Source organism: Kogia breviceps, chromosome 17 (genome assembly GCF_026419965.1).
Source record: "Kogia breviceps isolate mKogBre1 chromosome 17, mKogBre1 haplotype 1, whole genome shotgun sequence".
Taxonomy (NCBI): domain Eukaryota; kingdom Metazoa; phylum Chordata; class Mammalia; order Artiodactyla; family Physeteridae; genus Kogia; species Kogia breviceps.
Genome location: NC_081326.1, coordinates 36,828,064 through 36,842,566, shown reverse-complemented (window position 1 = coordinate 36,842,566; position 14,503 = coordinate 36,828,064).

The window sequence follows — 14,503 nt, the reverse complement described above, 5'->3', positions numbered from 1 at the left end:
CTTTTTAAACTAATTTTATGGAATATCTACTATATATATAAAATCATGTTAAGGAGCTTTTCATGTATGCTTCCTTTAATCATTTTTCCAGTCCTTCCAGGTAGGTTTTTCAGGGAGGAATCTTTCTCCTCCATCTTTATATTTCCATAGAAGGGGCCTTTGGGGGGAATTTTAAAGGGAGCATTTCCGGCTTTATTGTCTCTCCTCTATACCTGCTCCTCCCAGGACTGTGGAGAGCCTAACAGCCAGTGAATGCATCGCAACCCACGTATCTCACACACTGCTGCCCCTCAGTAGTGGAGAGAGACTCCTTCTCGGTTCGAACTCACGACTCAGGGCATGTTCCAGAACTCACCGCGCTCTTCTGAGTCCTCTGGGGCTCCCCCTTAGGCAGCAGTTAGTGAGCGTCACTGCCCGTCCCTGGGAGGCAGATTCTCCAAGCAGCAGACTTGAATAGGTAGGTGTTCTGAGGCTGTTAGCGGACCCTATTATTTCCCACAGCTTGCTGGTGAGGTCTAGATTTGGGCGTGGGGCTCAGGGGTGGGAGTGAGGGTAGGGGTGAGGAGAGGGTAGGAGACAGCCAAGTTGACCTCAGTTATCAGTCATATCCTCCATATATCTTTGCTATGAATCATTATACTGTTGGAGTAACCGACATCCCTAAATAGGCTGCAGCTTTGATTTTCAATAATCTCCTTGTTCTACTCCTTACCCTTAGGCCTTGAAGGAGAAGAAGACTATGTAGTTTGGACCCCAAACTACAATAGGAGTGACCATTTTAACTGGGAGGTGACTGAGATGCAGGGAGGTGAATAAATTGCCCTAATTGACCATATAAATAGGTATAATTTAGAGTAGTGCTCATCAAAGTGGGGTGTGCAAGATGATTCATTGGGTTTGCAAAATATATATATAAGCTATATTTATATTATTTTTATATTAAAATGATCAAGATATTAAACTTTACTAATATTTAACATGGCGCTCAAAAATGACACCACCTGTGTTGGGTGTACTGTATATCAGGCATTCATTTATCCATAAATATACAGGGCTCATCAACAACGCTGAGAGGCTTGCAGCCTTGCCCTCACTTTCTCATTTGCATTCAGGGTATAGCAATGTATTGAGCTGCTGTGTGCCATTAAATGGATTTAAAGATTATATTGTCTTGTTCTAAGTAAATGAACATGGCCACAAAATAGATAAGTGGCTTATAAAGATTCCTATAAAGAAATAAAATTTGAAGATAATACTAGGAAGATAAATACAAGTGAACAACAAGAAAATGTCAAAGCTGAGATTACTTACATACTAGGACAGGCTTTTGTTGATCATATCCAAGAGGATAATAATGATAATATAATCAGATCCCCAAAGAAGTTGCAAAATATTTAGAAAATATTATGGACAGTATTTAATATATAGATTTTATCTACCATATTTAACTAATAAACCTCATCTCGCCTTGAGGTATTAATGATAATATAAAGTAATAATTAGCAAGGCATTTAAAATCCAGGCATCTAAACCATGAAGCAAGCCTCTTTTTTTTTCTTAACATTTAAAGTTATTTGAAACTTATTATCCAAAATATTATACAAAATTTTATACAATATTATACAAAGTATTATACAAAATTTCATTAAACTTGATAAATATTTAAAAGCATTTTTGGGTTTCTTAATGTAATGATACTATAGAAATGCATGTGATATATATGTACACATATATACACACATATAATACTTTCAGTTCTTCAATTGTTTTTTTATATGGTGGTCAGAATTCAAAAATATTTGGAGACTCCTGGACCAGAGGATTAGTGCAAGCCTAACGGGAGATTTTAAGTGGCATACTAGAAAATGAGTTGGATAGCATATTCTGTAAATGTATAAGCAACATGGATCTGAAAGGTACCTAATTAAGATACTGGGCTAAAACAGGTGACTGAAGCAATGGAGTCAGTACAGCTAGAATACATTTTAAAATATAAAGTTCAAGTGCTACCCTTTGAACTTTATTTTTTTTAATGTATATTTGATAGTGAAAATTTCCACTCTTCAACTGCAGGATAAGTAAACAGCAGTGTAAGAAAAGAAACAACTTAGAAGTTTGTCAAGACGGAATGTGATGCATGCGCCATAAAAGACAATTCAGCCTGTGGCAGCATACACAGAAGTACAGAAGTACTTCTTTATCTAGAACGTAGAACAGTCCAGTCAGACATCTGGGACATGGTTTGTGGTCAGAGTATCCTATTTTTTTAAAGGAAATTCTTTGTTTAAAAATTGTATTGGGGTATAGTAACAATTGATTAACAATGTTGTGTTAGTTGTGTTTCAGGGGTACAGCAAAGTGAATCAGTTACACATATACATATATCCTTTTAAAATAGACTAGAAGTATCAATAAATAGAAGAGCAACCAAAGGAGAGGCAGACAAAAGGATTCAGTCTTAGGAATTGAGGATATTAACTTTAAAAATCTTCAAAAATGTCATGAGCCTACTAATATTTAAAGGATGACTATGTGAATGGAGAGTCACAATTTTGCATGATCCTAAGGCAGCCCTGAGCCATTCAACTCCATAGCACAGCAGCTGCTCCCACCACGCCAAGCTCTGTGAGCTGGCTGGAGTCTGGGTTGAAGCCTGGAGTCTGATGTCTCTTACACCCCACAGGTGGAGCCTGCCCTAGAGGACTCACCCCTCTAATTTAGGATTCAAAAGTAGGGCTTGGAATCTGGCTCCCCAAGTCACCATTTGAGGGCCAACTATTGCAACCTGAAGACAGAGGAGAGTTAGCCTAGGTCATTCTTGACCTGTACAAAAGTGGTGTGAGGAAGCTTGGCAGATAATTCCCCTTCCTTTATCCCTTGTGTGAACTACCCATTTTGAGTGAAGGAGCTATTCTGCTGTGTCTCCTTCTGGCTCATCGTGAAGTGGCAGCCAACACATCTTACCTGTGCCTGCTTCATGTCCTCTTTCATGTCCTCTGGGCTTGTACCAGCTAAGTGCATTACCTCCACTCCACTTTACCCTTGCTTCAGGCTTTGCTTTTTAGAGGACCTAGGCAAAGACAGCTAGTTCCCAGAATGTTAACACATGATGTGATGATAATAAAAATAGAGAAATATTTTGTGGTCAAGTATATTTGGAGAACTTTGTATCAAATAAAGATAGATTCACTTACTGCAGAACTTCTTAAATGAGGTAGATCCTATGCAGTGTTTTTCGTATTTCTTAGAAACCTCTTTCCAGGGAGCAGGTGTAATATCAGCATAATATAGAATGAATTTGAAGGATGCTGTTTTAATTGGCAAAGTGAGGAGCTACTCTTCAGCTCAACTTGAAGCACAATTGTTTTATCATCAGAACTGTTCAAAGGTAGAATAAAGGAAGCCCAGGAGATTGTTAGTTCTGATCGTTACTGAGTCTGAGTATGCACTGGGAATACCTGGATGGTAAAGAGATGAAGAGGCGTCAACTCATCAGATGATCTCTAAGGCCCATTCTAGTATTTGGAGTCTACTGTTCACTTTATTATCTAACATTTTTACTTTAAAGCCTGGGCTGTCTTTGACATTATTTATAGCAGATCATATGGACACTCCATTTACAATAATATGTTTAGGTATTTCCTTGAAAGAGTTGTTCACCTCCTTTACCTTGAGCTTGCCCACTTCAGTATACTACATAACAGTTGCACACCAAAAAGAGCTAGCACAATTTATGATACATAATTGGTGTCAAATAAATGATAGTTTTCATTGTCATTATTTTTCAAGAGAAGAAAATTTGACCATATTTGGTAAATAATTCAAATCAGTGGATTTAGAGAGGATCAGCTAAATAGACCTCAAGGATTTAATTCTAGGTGACCAATGCCTTGCACTTCACAACCAGAAATATTGAGTTGTTTGTAATTCATGCAAGGTTTTTGCATACTCTGTTCCTTTGTAGGTCCAGTCTCCCCTCTCTGTAATACTCCCTTCCTGCCATAATGTCTAGAAAATAACCACTTATCTTTTAGGTGTCAATGCAAAAATATACTTCTCCTCTAACTTCCCCAGACAGAGCTAACAACCTTCTCTTATGCTTTTACAACAAGGCAGGGTCTTGACAGAAAGCACTCCAGCTGGTTCACATAAGGAAACTATTTAGAGAGGAACAAGCAGATGCATTCAGAGACTAGAAATGATGAAAAGCCATTACAAACTCTAGGGATGAAGGGGCAAGAGGAGAAGTGAGGATTACTAGGGCCAGTGAGAGTGGAGCTATGGAGGAGGAGAGCTTGTATTCTGGTGGAGCTCTTCTACTGCCAGAGATGTGCACCTAAGCAGCCTCTCATTGGCTGAAACTAATTGCAAGTCAGGTGGCAAGGGAGTCTGAGGGATGTATTCTCAGAGGTATGCCCACCTTCTGTGGCACAGGGAGAAAAATGAATGTAAGAGAAAGGGAAGATAAATGAAAAATAACTTTCTTATTGACATTCTATCCAACTTATCACATTAGATTTACTTTATGTGTCTATCTTCCCTCTCTTTGGACAAAGAGATAAGTGTGTTTTGTTTTGTTGTGTTGTGTTGTGCTTATATCCTTAGTATGTAATAACGCAGAGATAAGTATAAGTTGGAAGGAAGAAGGAAGGGAGGGAGAAGTGATTTGTGTTATATGTTAAGCATGTTTAATATAAAGTAGCAGTGTGATCCCAGTGAGACATTCTAAGAGGCAGTAGGAATTTAAAGTCTAAAAGCAAGAGCCTCCAAGTAGTGACTCAGGAACCAAATAGCACAGCATTTGCACCGTGCACTCCCAAATAAGCAACTGCCTTTTGGCTTTGCACTGCCCTGGCTTTAATCTTTGTGTGTTAGCTTTAAACTTTATGTCATAACTGTCCTTCATACAAGGTCATTATTTTGGAAGTGCCACAACCTCATCACCGTATTACAATAAATTAGAGGTATTTTTGAAATAAATTTCTTTGAACTGAGGTTACTTCATACTTTATGTACTGATCTTATTATCTCAATATCCTGATTTGGACATTTTAAGCATTTTAAAGCATTCACTTTTCTGTTCATTATCAAATTCTCCTATTCCCTGGTGACCAGCTACTACTTTAAAAGATTTTATAATTTTTTTCCTGGAGCCATAAAGATGGAGATAAGGCTTCTGGAAATAACTATATGATGATGCTTAAATATTAAGTGTTCCTGAAAGGGTTGCAGTATTCAGTGCAAATACTGAAAATTTATGTAAGTGGTTTAAAAAATAGCTTTACAGTGCTTAGAAAATACCCTTAAGGTATAAGGAGGGAAAAGAGGATGTAGAGGAAGGGGAGGGTAGATGGGAGAGGCATATATTCTAAGATATTTTTTATTTTGTACTTTGCCTCAAGTATTTTTGAAATATTGAAATTATGAGAATTTTTACAATAACCAAATTTATATGTTTTTGAAAGGAAAAATGTGTAAATTTGTTTTATGAAATTTGATCTTCTTTACTCAGTGATGTTCAATTACTAGGTATTTATTCTGATTTAAGTGTAAATGTTCTTGGTAACTTTCCATTTCTAATCTGACTCTTTCCCTATTAACCCAACTTTACTTCCCACTACTCCCTATTAGTTATTCTTGGTTTCTATCACTAATATTTTCTTATCAGCATACCTCAATGTCTTACATATGTTATTTAGTCTCATAAATATTTATCACCTTATGTAGTGGGTGGGAAATAACAATATAAATATGAATAATAGGGTCCTGTCATGTAAGAGTACATAATTTTTCTTATTGGTGGAAAGGACATGACAATAAATAATTACTATGCAACCCTGTGAGTGCTAAAATGGAGCTATTTACAAAATGCTAGGGGAACAGCAGAAGGTAGGATTGACATCTGTTTGGAAGAGTTGTAAGAAAAAAAAATTTTCATCTGAGTCTTGAAGGATTAAATAAATTATTGCCAAAAGTACTACCAGGAAGTGGGAACAAAAATGTAAGAGTCATTGGTACAATTAATAAACCTGAAAAGAGTTTTCCAGAATGTTTTATGAAGTTCAAGTTGTCACATATATTGAGGCCCACTCTACACTTATTTCTCAGGGGAACTTCCTAAGACATAAAAGCATTTTAGGAAGAAACCAGTTATTCCCAATATCAGACAACTGGTGACTTAGGCACCTTCTAAAATCTCCATATACTAGCTATAAAAACTTATAAAGTGCATTTTCTTCCCAAGAAGGAAAAAATAAATATGTTGAGACAGAAATCAAACAATAGACATTTAAAATTAATGTATTTTAAAATGTTAGTATTTAGATAATTTAATTTCTTCACTAGAGAAGAGCAAAATTTAATTTAAATATTATTATTATGTAGATTATGACTGGGGTAACAAAGATTAGATTTACCATACTGACTCATACAAACAAAAAAGCAGTCAAAATATAGGTAACACTGGTTTTAAGATATTGGATATCATGCAACAAAGGCAGTATTCCTGATGAGAAACAGGTGAAATAAGCTCTATAACTGTCCCAGCTTGCTGCCTTGAGAGAGCTTCCAGGCCACAGTACAGGGAAAGGAAATCCAAGCAAAACTTTACAGATTCCTTGAGTTGAGGAGAAAAAACTGACATTCCAAAGAGACCAAAGCATCCAGAATTTTCAGGACAGAGTACCATAGAGAAAAGAACTGCACACAGAGAGAACTCCAGGGAATTTCAGAGACTCCCCCTCAAGTATTCAGCTGAGTACTGATAGTGCATCCATGTGAGAGAAGTACTCACAGCTGGGGAAAGACACTCGAAAGTATTAGAGGGAACAGTGCAAGGAGCTCACACAAGCCAGGGAACAGTGCTTATTCCCAGTGGTCAGAGCAGAAAAATTCCTAATCACAGGTTAGTGACTAGAGTTCCAATAGGCCTAGATTAAAAACTGCTTTGGTTCCAATCTAAAAAATCTTAAAAGCAAGACCCAGCATAATCATACTGTTTCCAAGTAACTCCACCTGTTCCAGAACAGCTCAAGTATATTTGTAGCAATATATAATTATCCATCAAGACATCCAATAAAAAATTACCAGACATGCAAAGAAGCAGGAAAATACAACCCATAATGAGGAAGAAAATCAGTCAAACTTGACTGAAACAGATGTTAGAATTGGCAGACAAATTATAACAGTATTCCATATTTTTTAAAAGTTAGAGGTAAGATTGAACATGTTAAGCTGAGACATGGAAGATATAAAAAGGACACAAATCCTTCTTCTACAGGTTAAAATGATAATGTGTGAGATGATAAAATAAATTTAAAAATAAAAATAAAGTACTAGATTAGATAATTGATGAGGAAAAAATGAGTGAACTTGAAGACAACAATAGAAACTACTCAAAATAAAGCATAGTAAAAGAAACTAAAATAAATGAATATGGTATCAGGAAGCTTTGGGAAATTTTCAAATAACCTAACAATAAACATATTGTTTATTAAGGAATGTCTAAGGGAGGGACAGAAGAATGAGTTCAAGAAATAATAGCCAAAAATCTTCAAATTTTGTGCCAACTGTAAACCCACAGATCTAAGAAGCTCAACAAACTCTGAGCACAAGAAATGAAGAAAGCTATACCACCGCCCATCATAATCAAATTGCTTAAAACCACTAGTGAAGAGAAAAGTCTTAAGAGGAGTCAGAGGTAAAAATAAGGATAGTAACAGTGCTCTCATTGGAAAGTAGGCAGGTGAGAAGACAATGGGTCACCATCCTTAACAAACAAAAAGGAAAAAAAAATAACCCGTCACATTAAATTTTCTAGCCAGTGAAAATATCTTTTTAAGTGAAGACAAAATAAAGATTTTCAGACCTACAAGTGCTAAAAGAATTCATCACCAGCAAACCCAGACTGTGAGAAGTGTTAAAGGAAGCCATTTAGGCAGAGAGAAATGGTACCAAAAGTAAATGTGGATGCACACAAGGGAATGGAAAGTGTGGGAAATGGTGGCTACATTGGATTAATGCACTAGATTATTTTCTTATTTTTTAAACCTCTTTTTAAAAAGTTGACTAAGTAAAAATAAAAGCAGTGTAGGATGAGGCTTATAACACATGAGGACTAAAATGTATGGCAACAATAGCACAAAGACAAGGAATGAAGAAGTAGAAGCACATTGTTGTAAGGTTCTTATACTATAGGTGAAGCGTTATAGTATCACTTGAAGATGGAATGATAAGGTAAAGATGTATACTATAAACCCTAAAGCAACCACTAAAATAGCAAAACAGAGTTACAGCTATTAAATCAACAAAAGGAGCTAAAATGGAATCATAAAAATACTCAATCTAAAATTAATACATTTTAAAAGGCAACAGCATTTTATTACCCCATATGAAAGCAAAAGGCTTTATATACATTATAGAAATATTTTCACCAAGGGAAATTAATGTCATTTATATTGTTTTCCTCTGATGTCTTAGCCTGATAAAGGTGTAGATACAGACTCAGAGAATAACACAGTAAATATATTTTGTAGGCCAGAAATCCTTTACCACTTTTTGCTACAATGTACAGAAAGGGTGCATTTAACAAGTGCGATGCATTTGCACTGCTGATGTAGGTGCATTGCTAAAACACCTTGCCTTTCTCTGCCATATAAGAAAGAGTTTAAAAACATGTGTGAGTGATAGTGACAATGTTGACCTCCAGTCTTCTTTAATTTATATTAAAATTATACTCATATATTCCAGTTATTTCTTACTAGTAGTAAATTACCAATGATACATCTCACAGCTTACGAAGAACCCAGCCTGTCTGTCTAGTTAAGAACAGATGGCTTGAACCTATTTCCCAAACTCAAACCTAACTCTAACAAGAACACTCTTGCTGCATAATGGTTGTTTCTCTTCAGTCCCTTCCTCACTAACTTGGTTGCTACTTTCCTTATTCCCCTTATTCCTTAAATTGTTGTGTCCATTGTAAAAATTTTGAAAGTTTACAAAGCTATGGAATAATTCAAGTTAGAAAACATTGCCTTAGGCACTGTTTTTCAAATACAATTTTTTAGCTGTCTTTTTGATGGGAACTGGATGGCAGCCAAAACAAGATCAAATGAACTAATGGGACTAAAGGACAGGTACTTAGTGTTCTTGATTGAAAAGAGATCTACATTTCAGGTTCTCGTTAGTCCAGTACCAATGGAGGAACAACTTTCTATGAAGGGGTGTAGCATTGAATGATTGCTCATACCATGCACTGAGCTCAACACTGGTGATGTTATGGTGAGCTAGATAAACAGCAAACTCTGGTCGAGGTGAAATCCCAGTGGGGGAAGACAGCAGTGAGCAAACATGTGAGTGATAAAAAGCCATGTCATGGGACTCTCTGGAAGTAGTTGGGGAAAGAGGATACACAAATGTTCCCTTTCATACTACTCTAATTTTTGAATTTTCAGACCATGAATTACTGTTGTAACAAAATTGTGTATTCTGAAATTGCTATTTTTGTTTCTCCTTTTCTTTTTTTGTTTTTCTGCCTGTGTTACTCTGATATTTTGTGATTATTAGTTTAGTTCTAATTTTAGGCAGTTGGCATTTGAAAGATCGTTTCCAAAAGTGTAGATTTTTTTGACCCAAAATAAGAAAGACTTTGGGAATATAATCAATAACTATGTCATGTCTTTGTATGGTGACATATTGTAACTAAGCTTATCATGATCATTTAAAAATGTCTAGAAATATCGAATCATTATGTTTTGCAGCAGGAACGAACATAGTGTTGTAGGTCAGTTATACTTCAGAAAAAAACAAGCAGACAAACTCATAGAAAAAGAGTTAGATTTGTGTTTACCTGCAGTGGGAGGTGAGGGGAGGAAAAATTGGATGAAGGTTGTCAAAAAGTACAAACTATCAGATATAAGATAAATAAGTACTAAGGATGTAAAGTACAACATGATAAATATAATTAATACTGCTGTATGTTATATATGAAAGTTGTTAGTAAATTCTGAGTTCCCATAAATAGAAAAACATTTTCAATTTCTTTAATTTTGTACCTATATGAGACAATAGATGTTCACTAAACCTATTTTGATAATCATTTAATGCTGTATGGAACTCAAATCATTATACTGTACACCTTATACAGTGCAGTATGTCAATTATATCTCAATAAAACTGGAAGAAAAAATACTGCATGTGTGTGTGCATACATGGTGTGTGGGCATGCCTGTGTGTGTGTTGGTAGCAGAAGAGATGAAATTGCCATACTTCTTATAGTCAAGAGCCTCAGTAGAATTAAAATGGTGCTTACATTTATGGGGCAGTGATAGGATTGGTTGTGATTCTTTAACAGCATTTTCTGTTTTTTTCAAAGATGATGTCTTTCAATTGGATGCTCAGGGCAAACCACTGATTTTTATGAAGCTCAGTGTTTTATGTTTAGAACCAGGTCTCTAAACTCAGAAAGACTGGCTGGGAGCCAGCTGACAGGCGGATCCCACCATGTTACCACGGCAGTCATACCCTGAGCCTGGCCTGTCACCTGATAGGTGGAATCTGTTGATGAATTTGGGATCTTTTTAGCTGCACACCCCACTTTTTCAGCCAAGCAGTCAGCCTCACAACCTTCTGGTGTGGCTCTAAAGTGCCATGGAACAAGCCATTTCTAAAGGTCCCCACCGAAAGCAAAGCAGTTCTCAGAAACACCACATGCAAGCTAATAAACAAACAGCCATAACTTCATTTTGTATTTCATAATTCCAGACATTCTCCTGAATGAGATATCACATTTCCTGGAGTGGAGCAGTGTAAAAAGATCGACTGTGACAGCTGACAGGTGAGGTAGGTCCTTTTGCAGTGCAAGCAAGCTTTCTGATCTTGGGCCAGTGGGTCTCACCTGCCAGCAACTGCTGACAGCATAGGGCTCACTGCCAAGAGCAGGAGCCCTGTGACTTTGACATGGCAGATGGGAGTCAAATACAATAGCTGACAAGTGAGATGGGCAACCCAGGGAATGTACTCCTTCATTTTCCAGGGTCAGAGTCTACACAGAAGATCTGTGGCACTGCCCAACTTGCCCAGGGGCTAGACCATCTTCCGTGGTCCCAACAAAAAGTGGAGACTGAATATCTCAAGTAAATAATCAGAAGTTACTGCCTATTATGTAGCAGATATTTACAAATATTTTCTCTGTCTTCAGAACAACCTTCCAAGGGAATGGTCACTGTTTTGCAGATGAGAAACTGAGGGTCAGTTAGATGAGTATCTCAGGGCCACACAGATAGGCATGAGAAGATCTGGGGTCAGCCATAGATGTGCCCAAGTTCCCAAGCTGGGCTGTTTCCAAAATTCTTTTGCTGGCTTCCCAGCAATTTCCTGTTTCTACAGCTCAGTCAACCATTTCTATTTTACTTTTGTAGTGAAAGGGAGGAATGAATAATGATAGGAAGAAAGTATAAGTGAAAAAATAAGTTAGAAAGAATATGATATGTTCATTTTTGCTGTGGACAATAATTGGCTTATTACAAAGTTAAATTTTTTTTTTTTCTAAACTTAACTTATCCCAGGAAACTGGCATAGTTTTCAAGTACCAGACCTAAACATGTACAGGAATAAGTTTAGGAATCCCCTTAGAAGTGTGATATGTAATTCATATGTAATATGAATAGAGTTAGACAAAGAAGAAAGTGGAAGATACCACTTTTTTAAAAACTGCAGCATTTTTTACATTCTAGGGACTAGCAAAATACATTATAGGAAGAAAAACTGCTCTTTTGTTTGGTAAAACATCTTACTAGAACTTTTGAATATACCAAGATAGGGTCAAGAGTCTGTAAGGAATGGGGAAGTTAAGAAAAAATACTTAAATTTTATGATTTAAAAAAAGATAGGCTCCTTGAGGGTGGGGAAGGCACAAGGTGTGGGGCTTGGGGACAGGAGCAGAGAGGACTAAGGAATGGGGTTTGGGAGCAGCCAGCAGAGAACAATGTCTGTTACTCCAGCTCAGGAGGCAAGAGGGTCCAGATGACTCAGTTGAGCTCATATACTTTGGAAGTGATGATAGTGGATACTGATTTTTGTTTACTTTCTCTGTAACATAATTTCCTTGTCATGGGTGCTGGTGTTTGTCAATCCTCTTAGCACACAACCACTGTGTGTTACCAATGCCTCTGGCTCAAAGAATGAAGAAAGGAGGTTGTATACATGCTCAGAAAAAGCCAGTAAAGGAAGGGGAAACCCAACTCACACTCTGAGACTAGCATGATGTCAGTAGCATCTGTGCAAGAAAGGACTGGAAACCTTTGTTAGTTCCAGGAAGTGACCAGCTATCAAGATCACCAACCTCCAGGGTGGAGCTGAGATCTAAGTTATTGTGGGGAAGCAAGATATCTTGCTGCTGCATCTTCCCTTCTCTATGTAAATTACTCCCTTGGTGATCTCATCGTATCTCGTATCTCGTGACTTTAAACCTCACACTTGTGCTGATGATATTTAAAGCTAATGTTTACCTCCAACCTCTACCCTGGCCTCTCCACTTGGGTGTCTAATAGACATCTCAAACTTGACGAGTCCAATACTAACCTTTGATTTACTAATTCTGACCTAACCTATCTCTCTTTTCATGTACCTCATCTCAGTAAATGACATTACCTTTCATCCTCAGACCAGCCAAAACACGCTATTACCATCCTTGACTCCTTATTAGAATATGGATCTCACTTCTAAGATATATCTCAAATGTGACTACTTCTCATAATCTTCATGTAAAATGCTCTAGCTGAGCTGCTGACCTAACTCCTAACACAGTGACCACTGATAGGATTCTCTGACCTCCCTCTTGTCCCCTGTCCTGGCCACCTTCCTTGTGCTTCCCAGTCTATTCTCTACAGAGCAGTGAGAATGATCCTTTTACAGCTTAACTCAGAGCAGTCTTCCTGTACTCACTACCCTTCGATAACCTTCTTGAAGAGGTATGGTCGGCTCTTGCCTTTTATCTCACTGGCTAGCACAGTGCCTAGCACAGAGTAAGTGTTTAAGAATGCCTGTTTGTTCACTGACTAGAGAAATATAATATTCTTCTACCCAAATAGGAAGGCAGTGGGAATTGGTGAGGTGTGTACTACTGAAGAAGGTGCTATGTACTCTTCAGCAGCTTTCTTTTCAAGGCTAATTTCACAGCAAACATGGGATTATGTTTTAACAGTTTCTGAGAAATGATAGCAAATGGCAGGAAATCTGTACATTAGCAACATAGACAACTTCATGGCTCAGGAAATGAGAAAATGCAAAATTGTGATAGCATAAATAGGGGTTTTCTGTATATATAGCTTCCTCTTAGCCCAATCTTGTGTTTATTGAATATTCATTGGGGTATGTTAGAACAGTGAACAATATTTTGTGAGCTTGGCAAAGGGATAAATTGCTGAATGGCTTACATTTTGCTACCAAGAAAGCCCCACACAATGGGCCCAAAGTGGATCTTCAGCATATACCAGTCAAAGGTGATTGAAAAGTAAATTTATTTCATTGCTCCTATCATTTCAGCCTCCTCTATTTGCTAAATCCTCTTATTTTGTACTCATCAATGGCTATCAGCATCATTTTTATAAAGGTTTGTCCCTTTATATATGTCCTCGATCTCTTTCTTTACATAGGTCCCCTGATCTCTTCTAATAACTGCATTTCCTTCTTCAACATTAAGTCTTCAACTACTTTTTCCTGGGAAGATTTGCACCGATAGTCCCAGTTATTTCAGAATACTGTGGGAAAGGTCTCAATCTCTTTATTACTGTACATATTTCTGAGCACTATTCTCCTGACCTTCTTATACTTCCTTCTGAATTAAAACCTGAGGGACTTTTCTTGATATTCTTAATCTAGTGGAATTTATTTACTATACTAAAAGTCAAAGTTACTATTTCTATCTATTAGCTATTTGTTCCAGGGTTTTTAAAGATATGATAACAGCCCTTGTGAAAAGAGTGAAACAAAGTGTCTGACACAAAGTAGGCACATAACAAATTTCTTTAGAATGAACAAAATGACTGTGAAAGTAAACGAGTGATTATGTGATTTAGTAGCATTTAGACTTGACATATTAGTTCGTGGGCAGATGTGAAATTTGAATGCAATTTTAATACGATGTTTTAAGTAACCAATAATTTTAATATTATAATACATTTTAGAATGGTTTATGATGCAGGCCATAATCCTGTCACAAAACATATGATCATCACCTAATGCAGTGTTTGAAATCTTGCCAGCTAAAATTATCAATAAGAAGTAATTTTTATCCTAGTTAAAAGCTAACTTTGTTTCATAACCATTGTGTCATAATTGCCTTTAAAGAGATGTTAACAGATTTAATCATTTATCTAAAAATATTATTCTACATCTCTGAAAGGAATAAAATTCAGGAGAGTAATATTTTAAATTTGCAAAAAAATAGTATATTTTTCTCAGTTAACTGAATAGCTGAATGTCATGATTAACTTATGCTCAAATT